Source organism: Python bivittatus, unplaced genomic scaffold, assembly GCF_059951505.1.
Source record: "Python bivittatus isolate LINGU-HERP-01145 unplaced genomic scaffold, Pbiv_v1 ctg000020_np1212, whole genome shotgun sequence".
In the NCBI taxonomy this organism is placed as follows: domain Eukaryota; kingdom Metazoa; phylum Chordata; class Lepidosauria; order Squamata; family Pythonidae; genus Python; species Python bivittatus.
The window spans coordinates 25,544,540-25,560,277 of NW_028277030.1; the positions used below are offsets into that span (position 1 = coordinate 25,544,540).

General features: G+C 40.7%; 1 long non-coding RNA gene across 1 annotated transcript in view; it reads right to left on the bottom strand.

Annotated features, from left to right (window-relative positions):
• Nucleotides 1–224: 224 nt before the first annotated feature.
• LOC148217008 (uncharacterized) overlaps nucleotides 225–15,738 on the bottom strand; it is a 63,555-nt gene continuing 48,041 nt past the window's right edge. The window contains exons 2-3 of the long non-coding RNA XR_015797827.1: nucleotides 4,681–4,746; nucleotides 225–401 (exon numbers count right to left, since the gene is read on the bottom strand). This is a non-coding gene — a long non-coding RNA (uncharacterized LOC148217008). The remainder of the gene's footprint in view (nucleotides 402–4,680; nucleotides 4,747–15,738) is intronic.

Genomic DNA, 15,738 nt, shown 5'->3' on the forward strand with positions numbered 1-15,738 from the left:
AGTCCGCACAGCCAATACAGAATTGGTCTTACATCAAGCCCTGGTTTCAGGTGGAAATGAACTCCGGAAGCTGAACATACACATGGAGAGAAGGGAGGATGCAGCAATACATTTTCCCCATAGAGAACAGACTGATCCCATGATGGGCTACGGTTAACAAGTACAACACTGTTACCACTGTGAATTTCAATGGGGGAAAAAGTCCCCTTTTTTTATTTGGGGAAATGCCAAGAGAGGGCGGAACAGATATAAAGTTAGATCATGTTAGAGAAATACCCTGAAGGAAAAAAAAACAGCATCCTTCTTCCTTCTCTACCACATGGGTGGCAAGGTTCAGGTCTGTTCCTCTACTCAGTCAGGACATGGATTAAAGTCTCCAAAGCTTTAAGAATCTGCAGAGTCTAGGTCAAACACACAAGAACATATTAAATAATGTTCCCAGGTGAAAAACCCCAAATACATCTACAAGCAAGCTTATATAGTTAATTTCACATAAGGCATTTCAAACAGTGCAATCTCATTGGCTATCTCAGCCCCACTAGGTAGACCAGAGCAGGAATCAACTCCACAGGAAGGCTAAAACTACCTTTATTGAGATTGGCTATAATAACAGAATCTTGCAAGTCTGATTGTTCTGTACCTCCTCCTCCTCCTCCTCCTCCTCCTCCTCCTCCTCCTCCTCCTCCTCCTCCTCCTCCTCCTCCTTATAGTTCAGTGAATTAGAAGGGTGTCTGTCTAAATCACTTCTGAATATTATCTGTCTGTGATGGACTTCAAATATGTTTTATCCCTTGTCATCCTGGTGACAGATCTTGCATAGTTCTATCAAGGTTATCTTCCTTCACAGCTAATCCACATCTGGACATTTACACAATTCTAAGCAAGCAGAAAATCTCCCAAAAGTTTGCCTTTGCACATGTGTATAATAGTGGCATTTCCATAGCAACCTAGAGCAGCTGTTTCACAGTGCAGTTTGCAGTTCCATACTTCTGTGAGATAGAAGTGTGTAAGGACTGTTTCTCCACCATGGCAGTGAGGCTATGAAACAGCCTCCCTATTTTAATGGCCTTCAGGAAAGCAGGGAAGACCACTGTTCCAGAAGGCCTTTGGTGGTTGAAAGTTTCAATACTGTGACTTTGGGATTATGGGACAGTTGCTGTGTAATTCTACTGTGGGATGGTTTACATTTAACTGATTATTTATTAGTTTCGTGTACAGGGTTAGTGTGGATGTTATACTGTTGTATTTTTTACTCTGAACTTTTTAGTGTTTACATTGCCTACCATGGACATTTTATGCCATTTTATGATTTAGATTGTCTAATGTGTTTTCTTTTTTCATAAGGGTTATGATGGTTGTTTAATTGTTTTATAATGTTATGTTGTACTGTAGAGTTTTTTTTTTTCTTTCACAGTTATTTTTTCTTGTAAGCTGCTATAGATCTGAATGGATCTGGCAAAATACAAACTGGGCTCAATTTTCTCCTTTATGCCATGTACATGAAACTACTGGGAGACATCATCCCGGGATGTGGTCTAAGTAATCGCCAATACAGAGATGATGTCCAGCTTTTCTTCTCCTGTTAATGTGAAATAGTTTGGGTATAATTCCAGTACAGCAACCGATGTGCATTTCCCTACACATAGGAGATGAACTAGATGAAGGCTAATAAACAGAGGATACTGTGGGTGAGTGGGACATCTGCCCAGGTGAATGTTGTTCAGTATATTCTGGTAGATACATTGCAGTCTCTGCAACTGGCCAAAAATCATCTCAAAGGCTGGGATCACCTTTTAGTAATTTATGCCAAAAAAAGACTTGCTGTAATACTCTCTGGAGAAGAAAACTTGGCATCCTTATTACATGCCTTGATAATCCCACCCATGGATGGATTTCTGTCACTTTTTGAAGATAGTTTAGAAATTCTGGTATCAACTTGGACAGGCTGTTTTGATCTTGTGATGCCTGTACTTTGCCATCTGTATCAGCTGCCACACCATTTCCAGATCAAATTCAAAGCACCAGTGTGGATCTTTAAAGCTCTAAGTGGTTTGTGGCCAGAATATCTTAAGGAAACCTCCTCTCTTATGCATTAGCTTGGGCCCTTCAATTATTCTTCAGGTACCCCTGTAAAGTGGCATTGAACATTAACTTGAATTCCTTAGTCACAATTGGTAATAACCTACATTGTAACCAGAATGTGGCTGTAGGTGCTATGGGTCCACTCACATCATGTAGCATATTCCTCCATTTTTGTTTGTTATGGGACAGATATTTTGCTTCTATTGTGTTGAGGCTAAATTTCATTAGATCTTCTACATGCATCAGCCAAGTGTTTTTTGGAGCAGATCACTACACTTTCCAACCTACAGGGTGTGATTTCCAGAGCAATTGATAAGGAAGTCAGGATGGGGCTATGTGGCAAATGTGTCCAAACCACTGAATTTGATGCTTCTGAATTTCATCAGTGACTATAGGTTGATTGCAGCATCATTATTTGTTTAATTTTGTATTTTGTCATAGATTGAAATCCTAATATTTGGTGTAGGCAACACATTTGGAAAATGTTGAACTTTTTCAAATCATTTTGAAGCAAGGCCCAAGATTCTGTACCAGACAGTAGCATCAGTAATATTGATAGATACACATTTTATTAGCAATGCTTATGCTGCCTTTTTGCCAAAGGAACCATGCTCATACTCCAAAGACTGCAACAGCTTGGCCAGTTTGATTATTGATATTGACTGTGGTAGCTACTTTCTGTTCTTGGACAATTCAGCCTAGGTATTTTTCTTTTAATTGAGTAGGATGTCATAGGCTTCTCTTTCACTATCTACAAAAATCATACTGCCATCAGCAAGCATGAATCTTGTCCAGATTTGACACCATGCCAACTTTCTACATGACTTCATCAATCACAGTGTTGAACAGCAAGGGAGATGTAATGCAGCCTTGTCTCACACCAGTATGTACAGAGAAGTCTTTGGACACCCACCATTAACAGAAGCAGAATGTTGTGATCCCTCATATATCTTCTATAGAAGAGGTACTATTTTAGCAGGCACACCTTCAGTGAAGGCCTTCCATAGTGTTGGCCAATGGACACTGTCAAATATTGCTGCAAAGTCAATGAACAGAGCCTCTTTCCAGCTGATGTGTTTCTCAAGCAACTATTATAGCACAAATGTTTGGCCACAGCACCCTCTTCCAGGCCATAAACTGATCTGTTCTTCTTGGCCTAGTTGAAGCCTTTATTGGATTACTATCATAAAAACCTTGCATGCAGTTGACAACAGGCTAATCCTATGGTAATTCTTGCACTCCTGATTGTCTCCTTTCTTGAAAATTGACATTTATTATTGCCAATTTCCATGAATTTGGTATTTCCTCAGACTGCCAGTTTATTTGGGAGTGGAGGTGATAATATAGTGTATCACCACCAGTCTTAAGTGCTTTTGCAGTGATTTCATCTGTTCCAGCAGCTTTCCCACTTTTTAATTGATGGATGGCAGCTATTATTTCAGAGATTCTGGGCTCACATTCTTCAACAGTTTCATCTGGGCCATCAAGAACTGGTGGTCCTATTGTCTTCCAAAACAGGACAGATGTAAAGGAGATGGAAGTACTTGCACCAAAAAATTAGTTATTCAATTCCAGAGCACACAAAAGTGCCATCTTCTTTCTGATGTTGTCATTCATGTATTGAAAATTATCTCTGAGGTGGTATAATGTGGTATAGAGGCTAAGATATTCTTGACATTTGTAGCTTCTTCAAGTTCTTCTACAATGCTATTCCAGTGGACATTCCATTCTGTTCTGACATTGGTATGGACTTAAGATGTTAACACATGTAACTGTGTTACATGTTTGAGTCTGCACTGTTTTTGTTCATTTACCACAGAAGGTGAACACAATCCATGGTTGTGTTCACCATCATGCTACAGGACAGATTTTCTTGGCACATTTTTTAATTATTTCTGAGAACTGTAGCACTTGATCATTTATATCTCCCAGAAGTTTGGAAGCAGTATATCGGTTGGTGAGCATCAGTTGGATCTATTGTTTGCAAGTAAAGTCTTGTAACTTCATCCATTCATAATATTTGAGTGTGGCTACACTACAAGCAGTTCATTTCAATGAGAGTTGAGGGATTGCACTTACAAGATGAAGGTCAGAACCATAATTTGGTGCCTCTCATTAATCTGACATCCATGCAGGACATTCAGAAATGGCTGCAATTAAGAAATAGTTGAGGACTGGTGTACCCTTTCCTCTGGATAAACACCATGTTAATTAATATTTTAGTGGATATTGAAATAAACTGTTTCCATGTGCTCCTGCAAATGATGCCAGGAAACAAATTTGCCAGGACATTTCTCCAGCCTTGCTGGTTGTTACCAATATGGGTATTTTGGTCAGGATTAGTTCCTTGTGCAGCAATGAATCAGGATTACTTCCCATTGTGGCAATGAATCCAAGATCATTTGTAACTGTGCAGAAAATTTGTCTTTTGCCTTATCCGTGCCTACTTCTGTAAGAGCATAAGCTATACTTCTGTGCATTTTTATGGTTTCTGAAAGTGACAGATCTGCTAATCGATTTGAGACTGGTTGGAAGCTCACAATACTTTAGAGGTTATGTGATCTCCTGCAAAGCCAACACCCCCTGCGTGTTTCTCACCTCCAGACAACTGCAGCCAGTCCCAAGTCCAGATAAAGGAGGAGAGTTGCAAAAACAGGCATGAACCTATGGGAATGAAAAAGAAACATCACACTGAAAATTATGCAAGTGCATTCAAGGCTTTAGCTGATGCATCAGCACTGTTGGAGAACCAAGATCAGGGTGCAGATGAATAGTATGCAACTGGCCAGACACAACCCAAACTTGTAAAGAGAGGAAAGCATCTTAAACTTTCCACTTGGAATGTTCAAACTGGCCTCCAGGTTGGGCATCAGGAGATAATTGTTTGTGAACTGTTTGGCTATGGAATTTAAATTGTCCTATCACAATTATGACTCACTGGATCTGGAAAAATCCATATCCACAGTGAAGACTGGATGCTCTTGTCAAGTAGCTGTAGAGTGTGGCCACAAGGAAGAATCTTTTCTCAGTTAAGAGAGCTTTGTTTATAGACTTCTTTTCCCAGGGAAGTTTGCCCAATGCCATGAAATACATTCTTTTTCTCCCAATTACCTTAGTAGTTAGGTTTGATTTTCAGTCTCTGTATTATGCTAGATTAAAGGCTTTTATAAATCTTTATCTTTGAGTTCTTATCAGTGCTCTTGATTAAGGCAGTAACACATTCTACTGTTTTTATAACCTTTTGGATTGCTTCCCTGCTTTTAATAGTAAGAAATCAAAATCATGATATATGCCTTTTCATTTTTAACCCCTTTTTAGGTCTTCTGCTAGTAGATCTGGTTCCCAACCACATTCCTTTGCCTCCGACCCATCATCTCTATCACCCTTATTGCAATATTTAGTATAAACTTTCTGACAGTTAGCAACAGCTTTAGGTTTCCCACAAACTATGCCAAACTTTGCAGTAAGAGAAACAGCTTCTTACTTTGCCATGCTTCACAGAGGTGTATCTGACGAACACCAGACCAACAGAAATCTGGGAGTAATTGCCATACAAAAGAACATGATGTTATTAAAAACCACAGTGAATGCACTGTGATGGACAGATTATAGAACATTAAAAATTATACCCTAATAAATCTGGTAGTCTTTAAAGTGCTACAAGATTCTTCATCTTCTTTTTTGGCAATAGATCAATATGGTTATTCCTCTGAAAACCATCCTTCTGTGGTCACTGATAAACTCTTTCTAAAGACTGCACTGGTGTGTTCTTTTTCACCAAGAAATCCTCAGTGTCACTGTTTGTGAATAGTATTAACACAGCCTCATTCATGCCTGGATCTGCTATATGGCCATGGAAACAAAAAGAAATATTTTGCTGTGATTAAATTAATTCAGACAAACCAATCACTTTGCCATTAAGAAGAGTTTAATGCAAAGGTTTGCTCTCTTTCAAAATTCATTTAGCTGTTCTGGTATTGAGCAAAATTGATTCAGCCACACTGCATGAATGTGTTTAAGAGAGGGAGTACATCCTTTCACATACAATATTATGCCATCTTCCTGCCCCCCCCCCCACCTTTCTAAAAAAATTGAATTACACTGATAGCAAAGGAAGGAAACCAAATAAATAAATGACCTTCATTGTAAAGCTGTCTAAAGCACATTGAAGAAAAGGAATTCTAACAAGTGAGACAGCCACCCTCCACAGACAACACAATGGCTGTATTCATATACAGTAGCACACTTCTCCAGATCAGGAGAAGACCTAGCAGGTGCATTCACACAACATGCTAAACTTGGTTAAAGCTAAGTTCATTATGTTTTTGTGGCTGAGTATGTTGTGCCAACCAAGCCCATTTGATTAGTTTATGGGTCACTGTCTTATGCATTCCCCCCAAAAGTCTGTAAACCAAGCTGAATAAATTCTGTAAAGCAAATCTCCGAGGTCTTCTTCAAGGTCAATAGGATCAGGACTATCTGAATCTCAGGGGAGACACTGTTCCACAGGGCAGGTGATGCAACAGAGAAGACACATCTTCTGGATTCCATGAGATGACACTGTTTAATTGATGGGACACAGAGCATGCCAGTCCTGTCTGATCTTCTAGGACAGACAGAGAAAATTGGAGACCCAAACATCCAGGCCTTATGCCATGTAGAACTTTATAAGTGACCACTAGCACCTTGAATTGCATCTGAAAGTGCATTGGTAACCAATGCAACTCATACAAAAGCGATATTACACAGTGTACTGAAGGTGCACCATGCCTATTTATACTGCCACATTCAAGGCCTTTGAAATGAGTGGGGTCAGCACCAAAATTACTTGCATTTCAGTTAATGAATGATTATTAGTTTGACATTCTTCATGTAGTTAATAAGTTTCCTCTTAACAACTTTGGCTCAGTTCTGAGAGATTGTATCCCAGGCCCTGAGGGCGTTGTGTGCAACCCTGGGGCCACAAACCGTATCCTTGCTGTAACCCATGCTGGGTGAACAGTCCTGCCACCATTTTGCAGCATGTATCAGCAAAGGCATTGGGTTCCAAAGTCCTGTTTTGCTGCTGTCTTGACAGCTGATTAATGTCCAGAGAATCATCTCATCAGTGACTACCAGGAACTTCAAGCATCCCCAGTTGATAGACTAAGAAAAACCAGCTAAAATAGATCAGGCAATAATGGAATTGGCCATTGCATCCTCAGTTGTATCAAAGGCTTTGCTCCACAACCTCCAATGACTGCACAGGATTTCTTTTGTTCTTTCAGCAATGAAAAAATGCCCTGCATTTTGAAGCTACAGCAATTTTCCAATCTCTGCAAAATTCTTTTGAGCTTTCTTGAGAAAATATTGGTATTATCAGTGTTCTTAATTAATGTTTAGCTGCTAATTTAAAAGGCCTGGGGGCATTGAGTCAAGAGGAAAAGAAATCTTGCTGGGTGTGAACAACTCCTGGCTGTTAATGATTTGGGTGTCAAGTTGTGTGCAGTAGCAAAGGATAGCTAATGCCCTCTCTAAGCTGGCTAAGCGGCAGACTTCTGCTCCTTGTGAGCACAATGAGTCCCCACTGGGATCAATTTACTTCTTCATTCAAGCCACACAAAAGAATGTGTCAATGGCTCAAGAGATGACGTCAGTGCACCCGGCTGCAGACAGCGAGGAAGAGAATAGTCCTGTAAATAGGGAAAGGATTGGCCTTCCTGATTCTAATGTTTCCATCCAAAATGATAGGCTCCTTTTTATTAAGAATATATTAATAATACATTTAATGATTTCCCAATCTTTGCAATGCATATTGGTGGATAAAGATGCTCCACTGCCAGTGCTGGGAGGATAAATATTTGTGGAGTCCTTGGGGTTCTTTTCTTGCAAACGTTTCATTACCCGGCTAGGTAACATCTTCAGTGCTAAAATGGGATGAGGTTTGCTCTTTATTTATCTGCTGTGGCCTGCCTTGCCAGTGCTGATGGGGGTGGGGGTTCTGTTTTGCTCTTCTGGTAGTTCATTGATTAGCATATGTTGACTGCTTGATTGTGACCTTTGCTTATCTGGGTGATGATTGCTGGAGGTGATTCCTGGTGACTGAATGCTGGTGAGGCGATCTTCTGGTCTTTTGTCTCTTTTGAACAGTATGTAGATGCTGTTTATCTCCATGTGTCTAAATATTTTCCTCCTGCTCTTCGTGTTGCTTTGGATTATATTTTTTGATGCCACAGCCGAAGCAATCTCACCCATCAATATTTGCTCCAAGGAGTCCTTTCTCACAACAAGAAACTTACCAGCCACTGTCCTGCCCCAGCTTGCATCAAACAAGTCAACTACCCTTGGGGCTCTTCTGGGTGCCCAGTATAGTGCCAATCAGTCACTTTCCAATAGTGGCACTGCATCCACAGGAAAGTACCCATCACTCTTCTCCAGGGCAACCAGCTATTCTTTGTTTTCAGAGATCCTTCAGAAAGGGTAAGACATTTGGCCAGCATGCAGTGGCATTCCATGATGGACAGGCGGTGGAGGCAAAAACATATAGGTATCTCTGAAGAGTCTCTGTCAGGTATATGATCTGCCACCTAAGATAACGTGATCATTTTGCCTCTCAGGAAGACCAAGTCTATTGGTGAGTTAAGTTTTAAAATTGCTGGATCCTAGAATTTGAAATAATAAATCATAGAAATGCTATGGATGTTTATATTGCATAGAAGTGTGTCCAATGTCAATCAGTGGGACTTCTAAGAAAAGATCACAGTTTCAATTGTAAGGAGGAATTTAGGAATTGTGAAAGGCCTGTTAAGTTAAGGTTGCATAGAACATGCACCGCCATTCTCCCTGATTTTTTAAAATTATTATTTCAAAGATATCTCAGGAAGGCAGAAAGCTTTGTATAACATTAAGATCCACAGGAAAGAAAGAAAGAAAAAACCTGGACAATTTTAAGTCAGTTTCAAATAGAACATCCTCTAGCTTCCATTATAAAGCAATCTTCATATTTGCTGTGATGCATCATTGATTAAAAAATTTTTCACAATCACCTTTGGATAGTTTGCAATTGAAATATATTATTAATTGGGGAAAAATAAATATTAGATGTGGGCTTTCTTTCTAATGCAGAGTGGGAAGTTTTATTTGATTGGGCATGCTTTTTTATTATTCCAATGGTGTGAAGAATGTAGATAGTAAGGATTTGTTGTTCTTTCCTCATAATCTTATAAATTTGATTGATTGATTGATTGATTGATTGATCTTGGAACTCAGAATCACCCAACAAAGACTTCCCAAAGGAGGTTCTCCTTTGCACAATATAATTTACAGTAGGCGGTTTTACAATAGGCAGATACTTAATCCATTCATAATTTAAATGAACAATTAGAGAGCTCACCAAACACTACTTGATCATATTGATTTACTTCATATCCAGTGATATCCAATATCCAACTAAACTATGGAATTTTCTACCACAAGATGCAGTGATGACCACCAGCCTAAAATACTTTAAAAGGAAGCTAGGAAAATTCATGAATGATAAGGCCATATCAAAGGCTTCTAGCTATGATGGCTATATACCACTCTCAGAAGAAGTATAAACTTGCAATACCAGTTTCTAGGGAACATGAATAGCAGGCTACTTTTTCTTTCATACCTCACTTGTGGGCTTCCTACAAACATCTAATTGGCTTCAGTGGGAATCTGGACTGTGTCTATATAGTAGAGCCCTTTCTTTTGATCCGGCAGAGTTCTTGCCAAGGAGTTTCAAAAGACACCTACATGACAAATTTATTATAGGTGGTTTTAGAATAGGCAGATACTTAATCCAGTGAAAAATTAGAGAGCTCATCAAACACTACTTGATTGTATTGATTTTGCTTCATATCCAATGGTTGCTGCAATCCAGAACATCTCAACAGCAGTAGCATAACCAAAATAACGACCTATTCAATATCAAAATAGCTCAATAATCACATAAAACTGCTTGAATATCCTTAATTACATTCTTATTGGATGATTAGAGTGACTCAAGATCAAATATTCTTGGACAAATTTCAGTGTTCATTTGGGAGTAAGAAAATGTGATTCTGCTTATAGTCTGATTTGTTTCTATGCATTTTAGATACGAATAGGCAGGCAAGGCTAAAAAAATAAAATAAAATTTGATGAGATAAATCAAATACAGTGTGGTAAATTTAAAGATTGGGATGGCTTATCTGGTTGAACCAATAGCAACCAGGAGTCTTGGAGGGATGGGTAATGAAAGTTGGCACACAGTGTTAAAGAAAAAGGAATTGTTATGCTAGAATGTGAATGATACGAATCACTGACTACAGAAAGGGCCAGTGGGGCAAAGTGGCACCCTGACTCCGACTTGGGCGTGACTTGTTGTAGGGTTTCCAGCTGCTCCAGCCTTTTAAAAAACTGCAGAACAGGATCTTGGCTGCATATACCTAGTATAGTGTAATACTAATATGCCAAAGTACCCCTGATTATAAACTGGTATTAATATCCTGCTTCTTCTTGGAAATAAATGAACCACTCAGATGACATAGGAGATGGAGATGCTCACATGGGCTTGCTTAAGATCAGAGCAGCCATGAGAGGAGGCATTGGCTCTAGGGAAAGGATGGAAAAGAACATGATTGTCTAATTTTTGTTGCTTAAAAACAAAAAGACTAATCTCTCCTGCTTCTTAGTTAAGGATGCAGAACAGTACATCTCCATGTTTCTTTCTTCCATCAGATTTCTTCAGGCCAGTGAAATATTGTTCTACATCTTAGGCACTAAACTGCCATCCTGGTCCCACCACCTCCTTCACTAGGTAAATGGGAGGCTCGTAATTGATTGATTAGGGTGCTAAATTGAAAAAAGCACAGACCCGTCATGCACAGGGTTAAACTAGCGCCACTCAGTCAGTCACAGTATGGGATCACCTAAACTGAAATGACTCATTTTGCATACTTAGTAAATGGCCAGGGAAAGCAAGCAGCTGAAGCAGCAAATTTCTCTATATAGATCCATTGACAAAGTCAGGCAGGGCAGACACTTCCCAAGCACTGATTGCCTGCAGTGGTCAAGCCATGTCTACTTGACTGGCCAGTGGAGAAAGGGCTAGTGAGGTCTTGAAGCCTTGCCAGCATGCTCCTGATGCAAGGGATGATGGGCAAGCAGGTACTTTTTGGAGAAAGTTGGGAGGGATTCTATATTATTAAAATGAGTCTTTTTGACCCATGTAGTGTGTTAGGGTGCTGCCAGAATCACAGTATGGAAATTGGACTATTATTGGCTGAGTGGGTTAAAATTGTTAAGAGAAGAAGAGCATTTTAATCTATTTCACATGTATTACTTAAAATGGAACATGGGTGTTGATAGTGCCAAGAGGCAAATGATGTAAAGAGGAAGGAAAACTTTTCAGGCTCCATAGAATTCTTTTAAAACTGTACCCCACATTTTGAGAAGAATCTTCTTTTGTTTTGTATATGTATATGTATATATTTGTGTGTGTATAGAAATAGAGAGCCGGGAGAGAGAGAGAGATGAGAGAGAGAGAGAGAGGGAGAGAGGGAGGGAGGGGGGGAGGGAGGGAGGGAGGGAGGAGGGGAGAGAGAGAGAGAGAGAGAGAAATGTCTTCCAATGTAATGTTATGTTGGAATGACCTTGGAAGACAGGAGGAAGAGCTGCAGACTAGACGATGGTCAGACAAGAGGCAGCTGAGTCCACAGAAGCAATGGAAGCTTGGCAAATGTCTCAGAAGGGACCGTCCCTAGTTTCTTGGACTGTAAAGATGAAAGGGAAGAGATGTACTTTCAGACTTGCAAGATTCTGTTAATGTAATCTTACAATAAAGTTAGAGCTAGAACTTCTGGGTGTGCTTCTTGTCTGGACTACCTCATAAGGCTGACACCCATTGATCCATATCAGGGAATTGGAGGACATTCCATCCCAGCAGTGATACATTTGGGACCTTTCTGTTTTCAGACATGCCCTATTTTAGAAAATCCTTATAATAAGTGGGCAAATGATAATGAGAAGCGTGAAAGATGAATTCAGCCCAAACACCTAGTCTTTCTATCAGAGTTCCTCTAAAAGAGAATATTATTCTTTCAGAACTATTGTTTCAGAACTATTACCCACACAAGCAGTCTTGAAATAATTGTTTAAAGATGAGTGGGAAATCTAAGCCTCCAACTCTCCCCCCCCCCTTTTTTTTTTCCTGCAGTCCTTTAAGCCCCTTCATACCATATCTGGTGGACATTGATAGATTTCCCATGATTTTGAGGTGGGAAGCATATCAACAGTAATGTAAGCTTTAAAATAAGTATCACCAGTGACAAGAAAAAGAAAACAAATTTTCTCTCCCCAAACTCTGGCAAGTATCAAAAACAAACAACCCCCCCCCCCCAAACTCTGTCCAACCTTCTTCCTCTCAAAAAAATGTTAAATTCTGCCTCCAGATGTGGTCCTCTCTGCTTTAAAGCCAGAGATTGATCAAATTTTACTTAAGCAAGTCATTTTATTCTAATACCAACTGAACTTCACATCTGGGAATCCCATAACAGCTGCTTCCATCCAGTTGCTTCCTTCCTATCAGCCCTTCTGAAACTCTTGGTGGGTCTATACTTTTCTCCTCTGATGCGGCACAAAGCTTTAGAAAGAATTCAGTTACTCAGCCTGATTATTTTTAAAGGCAGTGGTAGAATTTCAGCTTTTCTGGTTTCATTCTTTTGGAAACACTGGTTCTATATGAAGCCAAAGGAAAGTTTGTCCAATGAGGCCTGAAACAGGAGTTGAGATTGGCCTGAAGGAGTCTTTCCTTTTCCCTGCTGACAATGTACAAACCGCTTATGCAGCATTCGTTGGCAAAGAATATATAGCCATCCTGAAAAACAGCTTTCTTGAAACTGGTGTGCAACCAATTGGTCAGGACTAGAATTCTCAACCAGCATGGAAGTAGCAGTCATTGGCTTTATTGGCTGGGAATTCTGGAAATTGTAGTCCCAACTTTTCTGGGAGGCAATGGGCTGGAGGTGGCTGTTATACACTTACAGTTTGCTGCCACAGCTTCTCCCAAATGAGGGCTTAAGAAAAGGGCTGTCAATCTTTTGCTGGATGGTGACTTTTCCTATATTTACCACTTCAACTGTTTCCTGAGGACAGGGGGTGAAGATTAAATACATGTAAGGCTATAAAACTGATAAGCTGAGAAGCTACCCTTCAAATTTTATTTCAGCCACAAAGTGGCAATGTATAGTCCCAGGCCTGTGCTGTCCTCTGTCTCAGCTGTAATGCAAGGATAATAATATCAGTCAGGTAATATATGCAAAATATTTTGAACTCATAGAAGACAGTTTAAATGTTAACAGTGCTGCGAGTGTGCATAGAATTGCAGCCCCCAAATTGTTCACTATGAAATGTAGCCAAATTGCTCTGTGATATATTACAGTGACCTCAATACAGTGGTACCTCGGGTTACGAGCGCCTCTGCTTACGAATTTTTCGGGTTACGACCAGCTCCGGCCCCAAAGATTTACCTCGGGTTGCGAACAACCTCGAGTTACGAACCGGATCCGCGGCCATTTTCCCTGCTGCCACGCAGTTGCGGCTTCCTGTGGGCGAGATCGCGGTAGCAAGGAGACGTTCGGTGAGGCTTGTGGTGTGTTTTGTGGCGTTTTGGAAGGTTTTTGGTGTGCTTGTCAGCATGGCAATTTCATTCCCGGAGGGTTATGCAGCGCAGGAAAAAACAACTGACTTTAGACAGGTTTTTCCCCAGAACTGAGCCTGCAGCTAAGAGGCAAAGAAGAGAGGAAACCCCTGAAGGAGAGCTCCCCGATGTCCTTTTGGAGGGGGACTCTCCCTCCAAACAATAACTGCCTCCCCACCCCATTCTCCCTCTTCATACTATGCTGTACTGTACTTTTTTTCATGTTTTTGTGGTTTAAAAACAAAATGCATATGTTTCAGAACTGTTTAACTGTATTTACATTGAACCTTATGGGGAAATTTGCCTCGGGGTGCAACCAAATTCAGAGGGCGGAACAGATTAACCGTATTTACATTGAACCTTATGGGGAAATTTACCTCAGGTTGCGACCAACTCGAGATGCAATCAGAGTCACAGAACGGATTAAGTTCGTAACCCGAGGTACCACTGTATATCAATAGAAGAGTCCCAAAAGAGACCCTACACCCAGATAAGCAGGGATCAACACCAGACAAACAATCGAGCAGAAAACAATACCCTAATCAGGGAACTACCCCCACCAACACTGGCAAGGCAAGCTACTGTATATAAAAAGGGAACAAACCCCACACTCACTAACGCTGATAACGTTACCTAGTCAGGTAATGAAACATCTGTAAGCAAACAACCAAGCTCAGAGAGCACCATGGGCTCCACATCTCAATATACTTCACACCTCAATATACTGTTGAGATTCCAGGAATCAATGCACTTGACACTGAAAGCCCTGAATGCTGAATTTTCTGCCAAAAAAAAAAAAAGTGATGGGGGGAGAAGGTGTAGCAGCACCAAAAACAGCTAAACAAACCAGGGAGAAGAGATAATGTTCAAGAAGCAGGTGTTGAGCTGAAGTGTGATTGAACTAGAGGTTTGATTTTCAAAGCGTCAATTGGAATGGGAAGGGGGGAGGCAAAATGGGCAGATGGAGAAGGTGTGATTCAAAGAGCAAAACTGGTTTTCAACCTCAGAAGCACTCATTGTTGTCACTGAAGCAGCAATAGCTCTTTGCTCCTTCTCCCTTGTGCCCCACTGCAGCCAGGACAATCACCTCCTATGGCCCAATGGGAAATATGGGGTCCTCCAGATGTTGCAGCTCAGCTGGTGTGGGGAGGGATGCTGAAAGCTGCAGTTCAACAACTGGAGGGCCATCTGTCCTAAGGGGATCTAAATTGTAATTCATTCAGCAAATGGTGTTTTCATTACATCATTTCAAAGGAAAAGATCCTTCTGTGCATTTGATCTTCCCTGTGATAAGGTGATTCTTGGAAGTTGCGGGGGAATTCAAGGAAGTGATGGCAAATGGGCACTAAGAGAAGCTCTGCCATCACTGGCCAGGGCAAAAAAAGTCACGAGGAATTGCCATAGGCAGGAAACCCTCCTTCGTGACTTTGAGAAACTTCAGGATCTGTAGAATGGACAAAATAGCTTCCTGTTTATTTCATCCCTGAAAATGGCACAGCATTTTTTCCTCTCAGCTCTAAAAAATGGTTTATTAATAGGAACCTCTCTTTAACTGGCTTTTACCCTTCTGCCCCAGCACATGTCTCCATTTTTCATGATCCTTGGTCATGCATTTAAAGGTAGATAGGATTCATCTACATTCCATATGAGGCTTACAGCTCCTCCTTCATCTGGGCAAGGGGGCCATGCTTTGCCCGACTGATATGATGCTATTTGCTTCATTGAGGTGCAGCAATGACATGGTTTGGCTCATCCATGGGCTTTGCTTCATCTTGGGGGCCTTCTGCAGCTCCTGCAAATTCTGGAGGAATCCCAGAAGCAACTCAGCAGCTTCAGTTCCCTCCTGCAAAGCAGGAGGCTATGTTGCTTCACAAAGCAACTTCAAAGGGGACTTCTTTCGAAACATTATCAAAGCAAAGGAGCCCTTCAAAGCTTTCCAGTCTTATTCCTTGCAACGCTTAACAAAGAATTCC